Consider the following 15,660-nt stretch of genomic DNA (forward strand, 5'->3'; position numbering starts at 1 on the left):
TTGAAATACTTCACTTAGCCAAAACCCTAGTTCCACCCTATTAAGGATTTCTTGACTTAGATGATCCTTTGATATGTTCTTACACTTGTTTTCATGAATTTAGTGGTGTTGATCTTGATGTTCCCTTTGATTCTCTTGAATTCTTATGGAGGAAATATTTGGAGAGTTCTAGAGCATTCTTGAGTTGTATGGAAGAAAAATGAAATGAAATGAAGCCTAAGTGTTACATCCGACATTTTTGTTCATTCGGAAAGTTCAAGATAAATTGACTTGTGATGAATAAGGCCACTATTGGACATTACTTGGTATGAATGTGTGAGTTATGAATTCAATGGGATGGAATTACGAAAGGTGGCCAAGGGCAAAATTGGAATTTTGGAAACTTGTTCCATGAATTACAAAAAAAATTAGCCAAGTGGGCTCAAAAAAAAAAATAAGAAAAGAGGCCCAATTGGGAATGGCCCAACCGGCCACAAGGCATAGCCCAAGCCTATGGTTGTTATATAATTACCATGTGATAAATATATATACATCCTTATCACAAGATCATTCAAGAAACAAGATCAAATCAAAAAAAAAAAAAAAAAAAAGAAGGAGAGGGTTCGGGTTTTGGAGAAAAAAAGGAAAGAAAAGAAAGAATTTTTTTTTGAAGCCAATCCTTTGGTTTAAAGAGTTCATCTCTTGAGAGATTATTGCTAAGCACAAGATTCTCTACAAGTTGATATAAAGATTGTGGCAAGTTGATATAATAGGTGGGTATGAGTTACATGTTTTGAATGATTTGAGTTCATGTTGTAATTTAGTTGTTGTATGGTGGAAATTGTATTAGAAAGGAAAGTGGGATGAATTAGTGAGAGTTGGAAAATATAGTATGTTGGCCGTGTGGTACTATGTGTAGTATGGAATGTGAATTTGATTTTTGTTGTATGTTAATTGTGTTATGGCTTTGTGAAGTAGATTGATGATAATGAACTCGGAATATGAAAGTGTGTTTATGAACTCGTATGTTGAAAGTTAGGAAAGATTGGAAAGATAGTGATTTGATAGAAAGTTGAACGTTTGCGTATCTTGTGAATATTATGTGAACATGGTATGGATGCCTCCGATGTGTGTCGTAATGATTTTGATGGATGATGGATATGAAAATAATAAGTTTTGGTTGGAAATGTAAGTTTGAAACGAAAGATGATTCGTTGTGTCGAAAGATGGCTAATAATGCCATAGCGTATGATTTAGTGTTTATTGATGTTTGTTGTTGTTTGGATGTCTCCTCTGGGTTGTTGTGTTGATAAAGTAAGCCGAGCTAAGTCTCGGGGATGTCGTATATACAGAGGAAATGCTGCCGAAATTTCGGTAGGCAAGTATGTGTAAAGTTGGAATATTGAAAGAATGAAACTAACCAAATGGTAAACTTGACCATTTCCAGATTTTGGACGAAATTTGGAGTGACGCCAAGCGAGCTTAAGGCGCCATCGAGGTATGTGAAGCACTTCTTTACGTTCCTAGGCATGTTCTGGATGTGGTAGGCTCGGCCGCGAGCCTTAAGTCCGACTCTGTTCCCCGGAATTCGAGACGGAAAACCGCTCCAATTCCTTCAATTCAATTGAAACTATTTTCTTACAAATAGCCCTTAAAGTGAGATTTTGTACAAAATTTCCCCAAACGGAGTCGGAACACTTCCGCATGAGTATAGGTGACCTCATAAGGTCAATTATCCATAATTTACGCATGTAGCCTCGGATTGGTCCGAGGTGGGCCCACAAGGCCCGATACTTCCGGTACGATTTTAAAATACATCTGTTTTGGTCCGATTTTCTCCAAAAATTTCTGAACTATTATTTTATGTATATTATGGCTATTTTTGTGTAGTTTATACAATATGATTTCTGGACATCTGAGAATCCCATTCTGATGATAATCTGTCGTGCCTTCCCAACTAGGATATAGGCGCGTACTATGCATATTATCTGGATATTCTGATTTTGGCTCGCCGTTTGGCACCCCTTCAGTTTGATCGAGTCTGTATGTTGAGTCTGTAGGTAGGTGGTTTCTCATTTATCGATTCGTGTCTGTCTCAATGCATTCTTTCACTGCGACCCGGGCCAGGTTCTGTTATCGTGCATATTTCTCTGCATTGTTCACCGCGTCCCTCGGCGTACGGGCCGGGATCTGTATGTCTGTATGATCTGTGTATGGGGATGGCGGCCAGGATGGCATATGATCTGATTTGATTCTGTCTCTCCACCGCGTCCCGTACTAAGAGGGCCGGGTTCTGTTACCGCGCCCCCAGACAGGGCCGGGATCTGTATGAATATATACGTGTGCCATCTGTATTTATAAAGCACACGCCTCTGTATGATTTTGTATGATTCTGTGCTACTCCGCATGCATAATTCTGTCCGTCATACTACTGTCTGTCCGTCTGTGTTACGACTATTTCTGTATGTCCGTATGGCTTCTGCTTCTGTATGTCCGTATGGATTCAGATTCTGCTCGTCTGTCCGTATTATGATTCCGTCTGTCTGTCCGAACTATAATTTTGTTCATTTGTGTGTAACACGATTCTGTATGTCTGTCTGGATCATAACTCTGTCCGTCAGTTTGATTTATGATTTTGCCCGTTATATTTCTGTGACTCTAGTTCGGACTATGTTTATATCTGTTACGTTTCTGCTTTACATACTCGGTACATTTTCCGTACTGACCCCCGTTCTTCGGGGGCTGCGCTACATGCCCGCAGGTACAGACGCGCCAGGTAATACGCCGCCAGCGTAGGTTTCCGACTCTGCTATCTGAAGAGCTCCCTTGACTCGGAGCATATCTTTTTGGTATATATTTTCTGTCTTCTATGTACTCCGTATGTGTGTATATTCTGGGTACGGCGGGGCCCTGTCCCGCCATATGATTCTGTATGTCTGTAGGGGCCTGTAGATAGATGTGTGGGTTTCGGGTTTCGTCTGTATGTTAGCCTTATCGGCTTATCTATATGTTTCTGTATGTTCAGATATATATATGTGTTTGCGCGCGTGCCGTAGTTGTATCGGCCTATTTCTGTACTTCTGTTTTGAAACGGAAAAAAAAAATCCGTATGATTCGAAAGTCGGTCGGGTAGGTACGTACGGGTACCCAGTTAGGGTACCAGTCGCCGCCCACGGGGTTGGGTCGTGACAAAAGTGGTATCAGAGCGGTTAGTCCTCGGTATGTCTACAGGCCGTGTCTAGTAGAGTCTTGTTTATCGATGTGTTGTGCACCACATCTATAAACAGGAAGCTACAAGGCCTTTAGGATGTTACCCTTCTTTGGATTCTTAGATCGTGCGATAGAACTGTATTAGTAGGATGATCCTCTCCTTACGATCTGTTATGTTTCAGTGATGCCTCCGAGGAAGGCAACAGCTGCCCAGAAGGGCAAGGTGAGGATTGAAGCAGGAGAGACTAGCCAGGCCCCGAGGGTTACCAGGGCCAGTGTACAGCCTGCACTCGAGGATGTGCCCCCGTCGTCTGGGTCTGTTACACCCCCCTCGCGAGAGGATATCAGAGCAGCAGGAGCTGCTAATCGGGAGACGGCTCCACCGCAAGCTCCTGAGGTTCCAGTGCCCGAGCCTCCAGCTCCACAGGTAGGGGCGGAGGGTAGGGCCATGCGAGATGCGGTTCAGCTATTGACCACATTAATGGCGGAGCAGGTTCGCAGGCATGGATTTGGGGGTGGTCGTACGGACAGATATGAGAGCTCCAGGGCTCGCGAGTTTCTGACATGTGGTCCTCCAGAATTCTCCGGGACCAAGTCTGAGGAAGACCCCCAGGAGTTCATTAGAAAGATGGAGAGCACACTGCGATTGATTAAAGCTTCGCCGACTGAGTCTGTGGAGTTGGCTTCGTATCGATTGTATGAGGTGGCAGCAAATTGGTATGAGTCTTGGCAGCTCTCCAGGGGCGACGACGCGCCCCCAGCGGTATGGGCCGAATTTACTAAGGCCTTTCTTGACCATTTTCTACCACCAGAGCAACGAAGAGCTAGGGTCGATCGGTTCTTGAACTTGAGACAGAATGGTAGAAGTGTTCGCGAGTACAGCCTAGAGTTCGATTCACTGGCTAGGTATGCACCCACCATAGTAGCTGAGATGGCCGACAGGGTGCACAGGTATGTGATGGGACTGGACTCTTATCTGATTGATGGCTGTTTGGCTGTGGCTGCTCAGCCAGGGATGCATGTAGCCCGGGTACAGGCACACGCCCAGGGCATGGAGGACCGACGTAGGGAACGTCGGCCTGATAGGGGTTACGACAGGGGCCAGCCTAAGAGAGCCAGATCGGCTGGGTATTCAGAGGGATTTCAGAGCGAGCCTTCCCAGCGGCAGAGAAACAGGTATTCGTCCCAGCCAGCCTACAGTACGCCCCCACAGTTCACAGGACAGAGCTCCCGAGGTCCCGGTCAGTCGAGGCCACCCATACCCCCATGTTCTTACTGTGGGAGATCCCACCCAGGGGAGTGTTATCGCGCTACGGGCGCTTGTTATTTTTGTGGGAGCCCAGACCATCGGGTCAGAGAGTGCCCGCTTAAGGGCAGTTCGGGTTCAGCCCGGCCTGCTGGGTCCGCTGCAGGCTCATCTTCTCCTTCAGCGGCCATGCGCCCTGCGGGGCGAGGAGCACCAGCACCAGCACCAGCGCCAACGGGTCGTGGCAGAGGACGTGGTGCAGCTTCTGGTTACAGCGGTCCTTCGAACCGCGTGTTTGCTTTAACCGGCCGGCAGGACCAGGAGCGTCTTCGAGTGCACGCCCAGGTACGCCAGCCAATCATTTTTGAGAAATGTATGTATGGATAATTTTGTATTTTGCTGAATTACGTGATCTTATACTTCTGGGTATTAGAAATAGTAAGATAAATGTTAATTTGGTGGATACCGAGATTCAGAAAAGCAATATGGTGATGGTATGACTTAGCCGGGGGTGGGACCCGCTACCAAAATTTTTCCGAAAATTTGCGAAGACCCCGATTTGCTCTAAAATTACGTGACAAAGGTCGTACGGGGCGATCGACGAAACTATATCAGTCCTAACGCGTCGAAATGCATGAAAGTTTCGGAGTTAAGCGTGCTCAGGCCAGAGCAATTCTGGGATGGGTGACCCCCTGGGAAGGAATGCAGAGTTCTGCACAAGTGTAGGTATGATGGATATAAATGAAAATTTGTGGTAATATAAAGGTAAAGGAGAATGTGTGGAGTAATTAGTGCCTTTACTAACACCACACAGTCCGACGCGGATTAAATGGGCAAAAAGCAAAGGGTGCGATACCACTCGGAAAATTTAGCGAATCTGGATAACAGTCAGCGACGACCCGAATGTTGTCAGGGGATAGAAAACGCCCAATTACATCATAAGTTAGGCTGGTATGACGATAGTTGTAAAAGGAAAAAGAGTATGGATAGTAGGGAGGAGAGAGATAAGTAGGGCGAGTAAGCAGAATCTTTGAAAAGTCGATAAGCGACACCCAAGACGATTTGTATGATTGATTCTGAATATGTTTCTGTCTGACATATCTCTGTACAATTAACCCTGATTACGAATCTGTCTGACACACCTCTGTATGTCTGACTCCGGATATAAACCCGTCTGGTGTGCCTCTGTACGTCTAATCTCGACCGCACGTCTGATTCTAAGTACGACTCCGTATGATACATTTCTGTAAGCCTGATTCCGATTTCGAAATCCGTCCGATACCTTTCTATACATCTGACTCCTATCTCAGATCTGTCTGACATACTTCCGTATCTCTTCTTTTGATTATGAATCCACCCGCCATAGTTTAGCATGTCTGCTTCCGATTACGAATCCGTCCAATATGCTTCGACGCGTCCGGTCCTAGTCCTGAACCTGTTGGTAAGAAGTGTCTGGTATGAAGTGGGATTACGAAATTGCGGTAGGAATCTCAGGAGTATAACAAGAAACGAGATGGACTATGATGTCTGGAAAGCGTTCGTCCGTCACGAGAAAATAGTTTATGGTCCGATGATTATGTGGGTATGAGAAGATATAATATAATGGTATTTGAATCAGGGATGAAAAAAAAAAAATTACCCCATAAGGATGGTAAAGAAGCCATGTCGGAAAGTCGGTGAAGGACGGCTATAAAGAGAACCCTCCCGAAGTAGTAAGATGCCCCGTAAGATCAATTTAACATTCGAGGACGAATGTTTTTAAAGGGGGGGAGGATGTTACATCCGACATTTTTGTTCATTCGGAAAGTTCAAGATAAATTGACTTGTGATGAATAAGGCCACTATTGGACATTACTTGGTATGAATGTGTGAGTTATGAATTCAATGGGATGGAATTACGAAAGGTGGCCAAGGGAAAAATTGGAATTTTGGAAACTTGTTCCATGAATTACAAAAAAAATTAGCCAAGTGGGCTCAAAAAAATAAAATAAGAAAAGAGGCCCAATTGGGAATGGCCCAACCGGCCACAAGGCATAGCCCAAGCCCATGGTTGTTATATAATTACCATGTGATAAATATATATACATCCTTATCACAAGATCATTCAAGAAACAAGATCAAATCAAAAAAAAAAAAAAAAAAAAAAAGAAGGAGAGGGTTCGGGTTTTGGAGAAAAAAAGGAAAGAAAAGAAAGAAATTTTTTTTGAAGCCAATCCTTTGGTTTAAAGAGTTCATCTCTTGAGAGATTATTGCTAAGCACAAGATTCTCTACAAGTTGATATAAAGATTGTGGCAAGAAAACAATTTCATCCTCCAAGTGAAGAACTTGAAGAAAGGTAAGGATTTCATGCTTTTGTTGTGTTAAAAATGATGTATGTATGTTGTAGTATGTGTGAATGAATGAAAAATATGGAAATTTTGTGTGTGGGATCAAAGGGGTGTTGGCCGAATAGGTGGGTATGAGTTACATGTTTTGAATGATTTGAGTTCATGTTGTAATTTAGTTGTTGTATGGTGGAAATTGTATTAGAAAGGAAAGTGGGATGAATTAGTGAGAGTTGGAAAATATAGTATGTTGGCCGTGTGGTACTATGTGTAGTATGGAATGTGAATTTGATTTTTGTTGTATGTTAATTGTGTTATGGCTTTGTGAAGTAGATTGATGATAATGAACTCGGAATATGAAAGTGTGTTTATGAACTCGTATGTTGAAAGTTAGGAAAGATTGGAAAGATAGTGATTTGATAGAAAGTTGAACGTTTGCGTATCTTGTGAATATTATGTGAACATGGTATGGATGCCTCCGATGTGTGTCGTAATGATTTTGATGGATGATGGATATGAAAATAATAAGTTTTGGTTGGAAATGTAAGTTTGAAACGAAAGATGATTCGTTGTGTCGAAAGATGGCTAATAATGCCATAGCGTATGATTTAGTGTTTATTGATGTTTGTTGTTGTTTGGATGTCTCCTCTGGGTTGTTGTGTTGATAAAGTAAGCCGAGCTAAGTCTCGGGGATGTCGTATATACAGAGGAAATGCTGCCGAAATTTCGGTAGGCAAGTATGTGTAAAGTTGGAATATTGAAAGAATGAAACTAACCAAATGGTAAACTTGACCATTTCCAGATTTTGGACGAAATTTGGAGTGACGCCAAGCGAGCTTAAGGCGCCATCGAGGTATGTGAAGCACTTCTTTACGTTCCTAGGCATGTTCTGGATGTGGTAGGCTCGGCCGCGAGCCTTAAGTCCGACTCTGTTCCCCGGAATTCGAGACGGAAAACCGCTCCAATTCCTTCAATTCAATTGAACCTATTTTCTTACAAATAGCCCTTAAAGTGAGATTTTGTACAAAATTTCCCCAAACGGAGTCGGAACACTTCCGCATGAGTATAGGTGACCTCATAAGGTCAATTATCCATAATTTACGCATGTAGCCTCGGATTGGTCCGAGGTGGGCCCACAAGGCCCGATACTTCCGGTACGATTTTAAAATACATCTGTTTTGGTCCGATTTTCTCCAAAAATTTCTGAACTATTATTTTATGTATATTATGGCTATTTTTGTGTAGTTTATACAATATGATTTCTGGACATCTGAGAATCCCATTCTGATGATAATCTGTCGTGCCTTCCCAACTAGGATATAGGCGCGTACTATGCATATTATCTGGATATTCTGATTTTGGCTCGCCGTTTGGCACCCCTTCAGTTTGATCGAGTCTGTATGTTGAGTCTGTAGGTAGGTGGTTTCTCATTTATCGATTCGTGTCTGTCTCAATGCATTCTTTCACTGCGACCCGGGCCAGGTTCTGTTATCGTGCATATTTCTCTGCATTGTTCACCGCGTCCCTCGGCGTACGGGCCGGGATCTGTATGTCTGTATGATCTGTGTATAGGGATGGCGGCCAGGATGGCATATGATCTGATTTGATTCTGTCTGTCCACCGCGTCCCGTACTAAGAGGGCCGGGTTCTGTTACCGCGCCCCCAGACAGGGCCGGGATCTGTATGAATATATACGTGTGCCATCTGTATTTATAAAGCACACGCCTCTGTATGATTTTGTATGATTCTGTGCTACTCCGCATGCATAATTCTGTCCGTCATACTACTGTCTGTCCGTCTGTGTTACGACTATTTCTGTATGTCCGTATGGCTTCTGCTTCTGTATGTCCGTATGGATTCAGATTCTGCTCGTCTGTCCGTATTATGATTCCGTCTGTCTGTCCGAACTATAATTTTGTTCATTTGTGTGTAACACGATTCTGTATGTCTGTCTGGATCATAACTCTGTCCGTCAGTTTGATTTATGATTTTGCCCGTTATATTTCTGTGACTCTAGTTCGGACTATGTTTATATCTGTTACGTTTCTGCTTTACATACTCGGTACATTTTCCGTACTGACCCCCGTTCTTCGGGGGCTGCGCTACATGCCCGCAGGTACAGACGCGCCAGGTAATACGCCGCCAGCGTAGGTTTCCGACTCTGCTATCTGAAGAGCTCCCTTGACTCGGAGCATATCTTTTTGGTATATATTTTCTGTCTTCTATGTACTCCGTATGTGTGTATATTCTGGGTACGGCGGGGCCCTGTCCCGCCATATGATTCTGTATGTCTGTAGGGGCCTGTAGATAGATGTGTGGGTTTCGGGTTTCGTCTGTATGTTAGCCTTATCGGCTTATCTATATGTTTCTGTATGTTCAGATATATATATGTGTTTGCGCGCGTGCCGTAGTTGTATCGGCCTATTTCTGTACTTCTGTTTTGAAACGGAAAAAAATAAATCCGTATGATTCGAAAGTCGGTCGGGTAGGTACGTACGGGTACCCAGTTAGGGTACCAGTCGCGGCCCACGGGGTTGGGTCGTGACACTAAGTTCCTTTTAGTAATCACAAAACTGATCTTTAATGAAAAATTGTCGGGATGAACAGTGGTCGTAAACCATAGTTTACGGACCGTATTGTGGTTTACGGTTCGTCCTCCATGATCGTTTTTAATCATCCCAGAAACAGAAAGTTTGGCTGAGGGACATGGCAGTTTATGACCGAGGTTTACGGTCCGTACACCAGTTTACGGGCCGTCCTCCAAGTCGTGTTTAGCCATTTCATCGCTTGGCAGAAACTTTGAGATTTTAGAAGGCTGGAGGACGATTGCACTATACGGTCCGTAAATCACTTTACGGGCCGTATAGTGCCCTTTACGACCACTAAGCTGAAAATTTTCTGCAACCTTCTTATTTCCAAAAATTCATAATTAGCCATTCCCGACTTAGTAAAACATCATACACTCAAGCCCTTCATTGTTCTACTCATCACACAAGTACGGAAAAAAATTTCGAGGTGTAACATTCTTCCCCCCTTTTGGAACATTCGTCCTCGAATGTTCGACACTCGGGAATTCTAGAAAAAATTTGCCAGAGTCTCCTTTGTAATTTGACTCTACCAACCTGTCACAGCAACCCACAATATCATGGCCTCACAGGGCTATATCACACTATCAACACATCCATGGCCACACACGACTAAAAGCATAATACTAAAGTGTACATACCTTACATCTTCAACGTTTGATCTTGAATCCCTTCCGGGGGTTGGAATAAATGCGGGTATTTGGCTTTCATCTTTTCTTCCGCTTCTCAAGTCATTTCTTCCCGGTTGTTGTTTCGCCATCGAACCTTGACCGAAGCGACTTCTTTATTTTGGAGTCGTCGCACCTGTCTATCTAAAATGGCAATAGGTACTTCTTCATATGTCAGCTTCTCTGTCACCTGCACATCGTCAACCGGGACTATTCTTGTAGGATCCCCGATACACTTGCGGAGCATCGAAACATGGAACACCGGATGGACTGATTCAAGCTCTGAAGGTAGGTCCAATTCATATGCTACCTGTCCCACCTTACGAACAATTTTATAAGGTCTGATGTATCTTGGAATCAACTTCCCTTTTTTTCCAAATCTCATCACCCCTTTCAGTGGCGATACCTTCAGAAATACCCAGTCATTTACCTGGAATTCTAAATCCCGTCGGCGGTTGTCTGCATAAGACTTTTGGCGACTTTGAGCTGTTAACAGTCGGTCTCGAATCACTTTAACCTTTTCAACTTCTTGTTGGATCAAGTCGGGGCCTATCAATTGTACTTCTCCGGTTTCAAACCATCCAATTGAAGATCTGCATTTGCTTCCATATAAGGCTTCATACGGGGCCTTTTGAATACCAGAATGGTAGCTATTGTTATAAGCAAATTCGATAAGGGGTAAATGCTCATCCCAACTACCCCCAAAATCCAACACACACGCTCGGAGCATATCCTCCAAGCTCTGAATTGTGCGCTCGGCTTGTCCGTCAGTTTGTGGATGAAATGCTGTGCTGAATTTGACTTGAGTACCTAACCCTTCTTGAAAAGATTTCCAAAACTTGGCTGTAAACTGTACCCCTCTGTCTGTAATAATGGTCAAAGGAATTCCATGAAGTCGCACAATTTCTTTTAGATACAACCTGGCATAGTGTTCTGCCGAATACGTGGTTCTAACTGGGAGGAAATGAGCTGCTTTCGTAAGCCTGTCCACGATCACCCATATCGAATTGTATCTGCCTCGGGAGCGGGGTAATCCCACAATAAAATCCATATTAATCTCCTCCCATTTCCAGGTAGGAATATCCATTGCTTGCAATAAGCCCCTTGTCTTCTGATGTTCTGCTTTCACTTGTTGGCAGTTCGGACATTGCGCCACGAAATCTGCTATGTCTCGTTTCATGCCATCCCACCAATATAGCAATTTAAGGTCATGATACATTTTAGTCGTACCTGGATGGATGGAATACCGAGAATGGTGCGCTTCCTCTAAAATTCGCTGGCGTAATTTTGCCACATCCGGTACACACAGTCTGTCTCGGTATCTAAGAACCCCATCTATAGAAACTGCAAATGGAGACTTCTCTTTCCCACGGGATACATCCCGATGATGACACATTTGTGGATCTTCGTACTGGCGTTCTTTTATCTTCGTATTCAAAGGCGAGACTGCAGGATCATTAACACTAATTCCTGCCTTACCCGAATCAATTACACGTACCCCAAGATCTGCTAGTTGATAGAGCTCACGAACCATTTCTTTCTTTTCTGAAGGGACTTCACTTAAACTGCCCATTGATCGACGGCTAAGCGCGTCTGCTACCACATTCGCTTTCCCGGGGTGGTATAAAATATTCACGTCATAATCCTTCAATAATTCCAACCACCGCCTCTGCCGTAGGTTCAACTCCTTCTGCTTAAAAATATGTTGAAGACTCTTGTGATCTGTATAGATATCGACGTGCACACCGTACAGATAATGCCTCCATATCTTTAAGGCATGAATAACCGCAGCCAATTCGAGATCATGAGTCGGATAATTCTGTTCATGTTTCTGCAACTGTCTCGAAGCATATGCAATAACCTTGCCATGCTGCATCAGCACACATCCTAGTCCCACACCGGAAGCGTCACAATACACGACATAACCATCCGGCCCTTCTGGAAGTGTTAACACTAGAGCTGAGGTCAATCTATCTTTTAGCTCTTGGAAACTACGCTCACAGGCATCATTCCATTGAAATTTCACTGACTTCTGGGTTAGCTTCGTTAATGGGGCTGAAATAGATGAAAAACCCTCTACGAATCTTCGATAATAACCTGCCAAACCCAGAAAACTACGAACTTCTGTAGGCGTCGTAGGCCTTGGCCAAGTCTTCACAGCTTCTATTTTCTGAGTGTCGACTTGGATGCCATCATCTGAAATAACATGGACTAGAAATACCACAGAATTTAGCCAAAACTCGCACTTTGAGAACATCGCATATAATTCTCGGGCTCGGAGAACGCCAAGAACAATTCTTAGGTGGTCTGCATGTTCTGACTCTGTGCGAGAATATACCAGAATATCATCGATAAATACTATCACGAAGAGATCCAAAAATGGCCTGAACACATTATTCATTAAATTCATGAACACCACCGGGGCATTTGTCAATCCAAACGACATCACTCGGAACTCGTAGTGACCATATCTTGTCCTGAAGGCAGTCTTAGGAATATCTGCTTCTCTAATTCTCACTTGATGATAACCCGATCTCAGATCTATCTTGGAAAACCACTTAGCGCCCTGTAACTGATCAAACAAATCATCGATTCTGGGAAGAGGATATTTATTCTTTATTGTCACCTTATTCAGCTGCCTGTAGTCGATACACATTCGTAGGGATCCGTCTTTTTTCTTTACGAACAAGACTGGCGCTCCCCACGGCGAGGAACTGGGTCTTATAAACCCCTTCTCAAGTAAATCTTTTAGCTGTGCTTTTAGCTCTTTCAGTTCTGCCGGAGCCATTCGATAAGGGGGAATAAAATAGGCTCGGTGTCTGGTAATACATCGATAGCAAAGTCGATTTCCCTTTCTGGAGGAAGACCTGGAAGTTCATCCGAGAATACATCTGGAAATTCATTTACTACCGGGACAGATTGGAAAACTGGTGGCCTTGCCTCCGTATCATGAACCCGAACTTGATGATAAATATAGCCCTTGGCTATCATCTTTCTCTCCTTGAGGTAGGAAATAAACCTACCCTTAGGGGATGCTGTATTACCCTTCCATTCAAGTACGGGCTCTCCCGAAAACTGGAATCGAACCATTTTCGTTCGGCAATCAACATTTGCGTAACACGACGCTAACCAATCCATACCCATTATTACGTCGAAGTCTATCATTTCCAGTTCAATCAAATTGGCCCTTGTTTGTCGGTCACATATAACGACTACACAATTCTTATATACTTGCCTTGGTATTACAGGATCACCAACCGGGGTGAACACCTCGAAAGGTTTAATCGGCTCGGGTTCCACCCCGATACAATTAGCAACATACGGGGTAACATAACAGAAAGTAGAACCCGGATCAATCAAAGCATATACCTCACGGGAAAATATAGTCAAGGTACCTGTGAAAACATCGGGGGAGGATTTAAGATCCTGTCACCCTGCCAAAGCATATACGCGGGGCTGAACAGCTCCTGAAGTAGATGCTCCCCCTCTGCCTCTACCTGTTGTAGTCTGAGAAGTCTGTGCTGTCGGACGCACTGAAGAAGAACCCGCTGCTGAACCTGTGGGCTGAGTCCCTGCTCTATCTCTCACCGAAGGGCAATCCCTCATCATGTGACCAACTTGCTCGCAGGCATAACAAGCATCGGTACCCTGACGACACTGTCCGGAATGTAATTTACCGCACTGGCTACACCGCGGTACTGGGGGTCTCCTCTGGCTAAAATCTCCCTTGAACTGGAAATCGGAGGCCCTCGAACTCTGGCCTTGTCCCGATTGAAAAGAACGATCAGACCTCCTGTCTGAGAAACTGGGAGTCGCACTGGTCGCTGACTGACCTGAGTGCCTAGAGTGCGTCTGCCTCGGTCCCCCTCTATACTCGCTACTCGCTCCCATCGATCTAGCCCTCTTACCTTGTTTCCTATCACCGTCGCGCTCACTCCTTTGCTGTTGTTGTCGTTCCTCAAGATTTTGAGCGTGAGCCTGTATCCGGGAAATATCCATCCTATCTTGCAAAGAGGCCATCAAACAATCTCTAAACAAGTGGGATCCTAAACCACTCACAAATCTGTAGACTCTATCTCCCATGTCGGCCACCGTAGTTGGAGCGTATCTGGCCAACGAATTGAACTGCATACTATACTCTCGAGCACTCATGCTTCCTTGCTTTAAATTCAAGAACCTGTCCGCTCTAGCTCGGTGGACCTCAGGCGGCAAGTAATGACGAATAAATGTAACACCCCGTACCTTTAACCTAAGCTTTGACCATGATCCTAGACTTAGAAAACCAGATAAAGAATGTGGGAATTGGAAATTTCCTCTTCAGCTGTAAGATGGTGGTTTACGCCCATGAACAGTGACCGTATTTCAGTTTACGGGCCGTAAATCAAATCGTAAACTGGTAGTTGAATGTTATATGGTTAAATACGGACCATATTTCACGATACGGCCCATATTTCACAATACGGCCCGTATTTCGAATCGTAAACTGAAACCAAGGATTTCTGAGCATTCTGGAATTCGGCAATTTGACGTCAAATGGTTAAATACGGACCGTATTTCAAAATAAGGCCCGTATTTCAAAATTTATTTGGAATTTGGGGAAACTTCCTTCATGAAAGTTGTAGAGATTTGAAATACCTTTCCAACGGTATATTATGGGGGTCAAAGAGTTATGGCCATTTTACTGAAGAGAGGCAGTGCTGTCCGTATTTCAAAATACGCCCCGTATTTTGAAATACGGCCAGTATTTAACTGGGCCGAAAAATGAATTTTTCCAGAACAGTATATATTCGTCCATATCAGTTCAAATCATTATTTTTCATTCCTTCAAGCCCTAGAACGACTTCCTACACTCTTGCATCATCAAAAACACCAAGGTAAGCCTACTCTAATTATTCCAAATCAATTCTAATACCTATCCTTGTAATCTAAACAAGAAATTATCATTCCTAAACTAGGGTTTTCAAGAAAACCCATCTCAAGGTTCAAGAATTCAAGATTTTGGAAATCTTCTTTAAAGCTCAAGTCATTAATTCAAGTTTTGGAGCAATTAAGGTATGTAGAACTTCCATCCACATGTGGGAATCTCTACGTTCTTCCCCAAGCTCCGTTTCTTGATATCCATGAAGTTCAAACCCTAGGGCATTAAACCCAACATATTGGTAGCCCGTATTTATGTATTTATGTACATGAATTTTGTATCTATATTCGTTATTGTATTCCTAATCTTCCATTACGGTTATTAGGAACCCTAGCTTAATCCATGAATCATGAATTCTTTCTCATGTATTCTCATTATGTTTATATGAAACTTTATGATTTTATGTAGCAAGTTACAAGCATGTTTTCAAGTCAATTATATATATATAATTATGAACTATTGTTATTACTCATGAATCAAGAACATGTTTGCAAAACTATGACAAGTTATCTCATAAACCATATTACAAGATATTTCATGAAACCATGTTTACAAGTTATTTCATGAAATCATGATTACAAGTTATTTCACGAAAATCATGGGCTTCTTAGCAAACTATATCATGTTCATGTTTTTGGGAATTGCTTAGTTAACCGAGAAGGCTCAGATAGCCTGAAACTACGTTGCCACCGTAGGATAAGGGTTGTCAGCAAGGAGGCAACACCTTCA

Source organism: Lycium barbarum, chromosome 12 (genome assembly GCF_019175385.1).
Source record: "Lycium barbarum isolate Lr01 chromosome 12, ASM1917538v2, whole genome shotgun sequence".
NCBI classification, from domain to species: Eukaryota; Viridiplantae; Streptophyta; class Magnoliopsida; order Solanales; family Solanaceae; genus Lycium; species Lycium barbarum.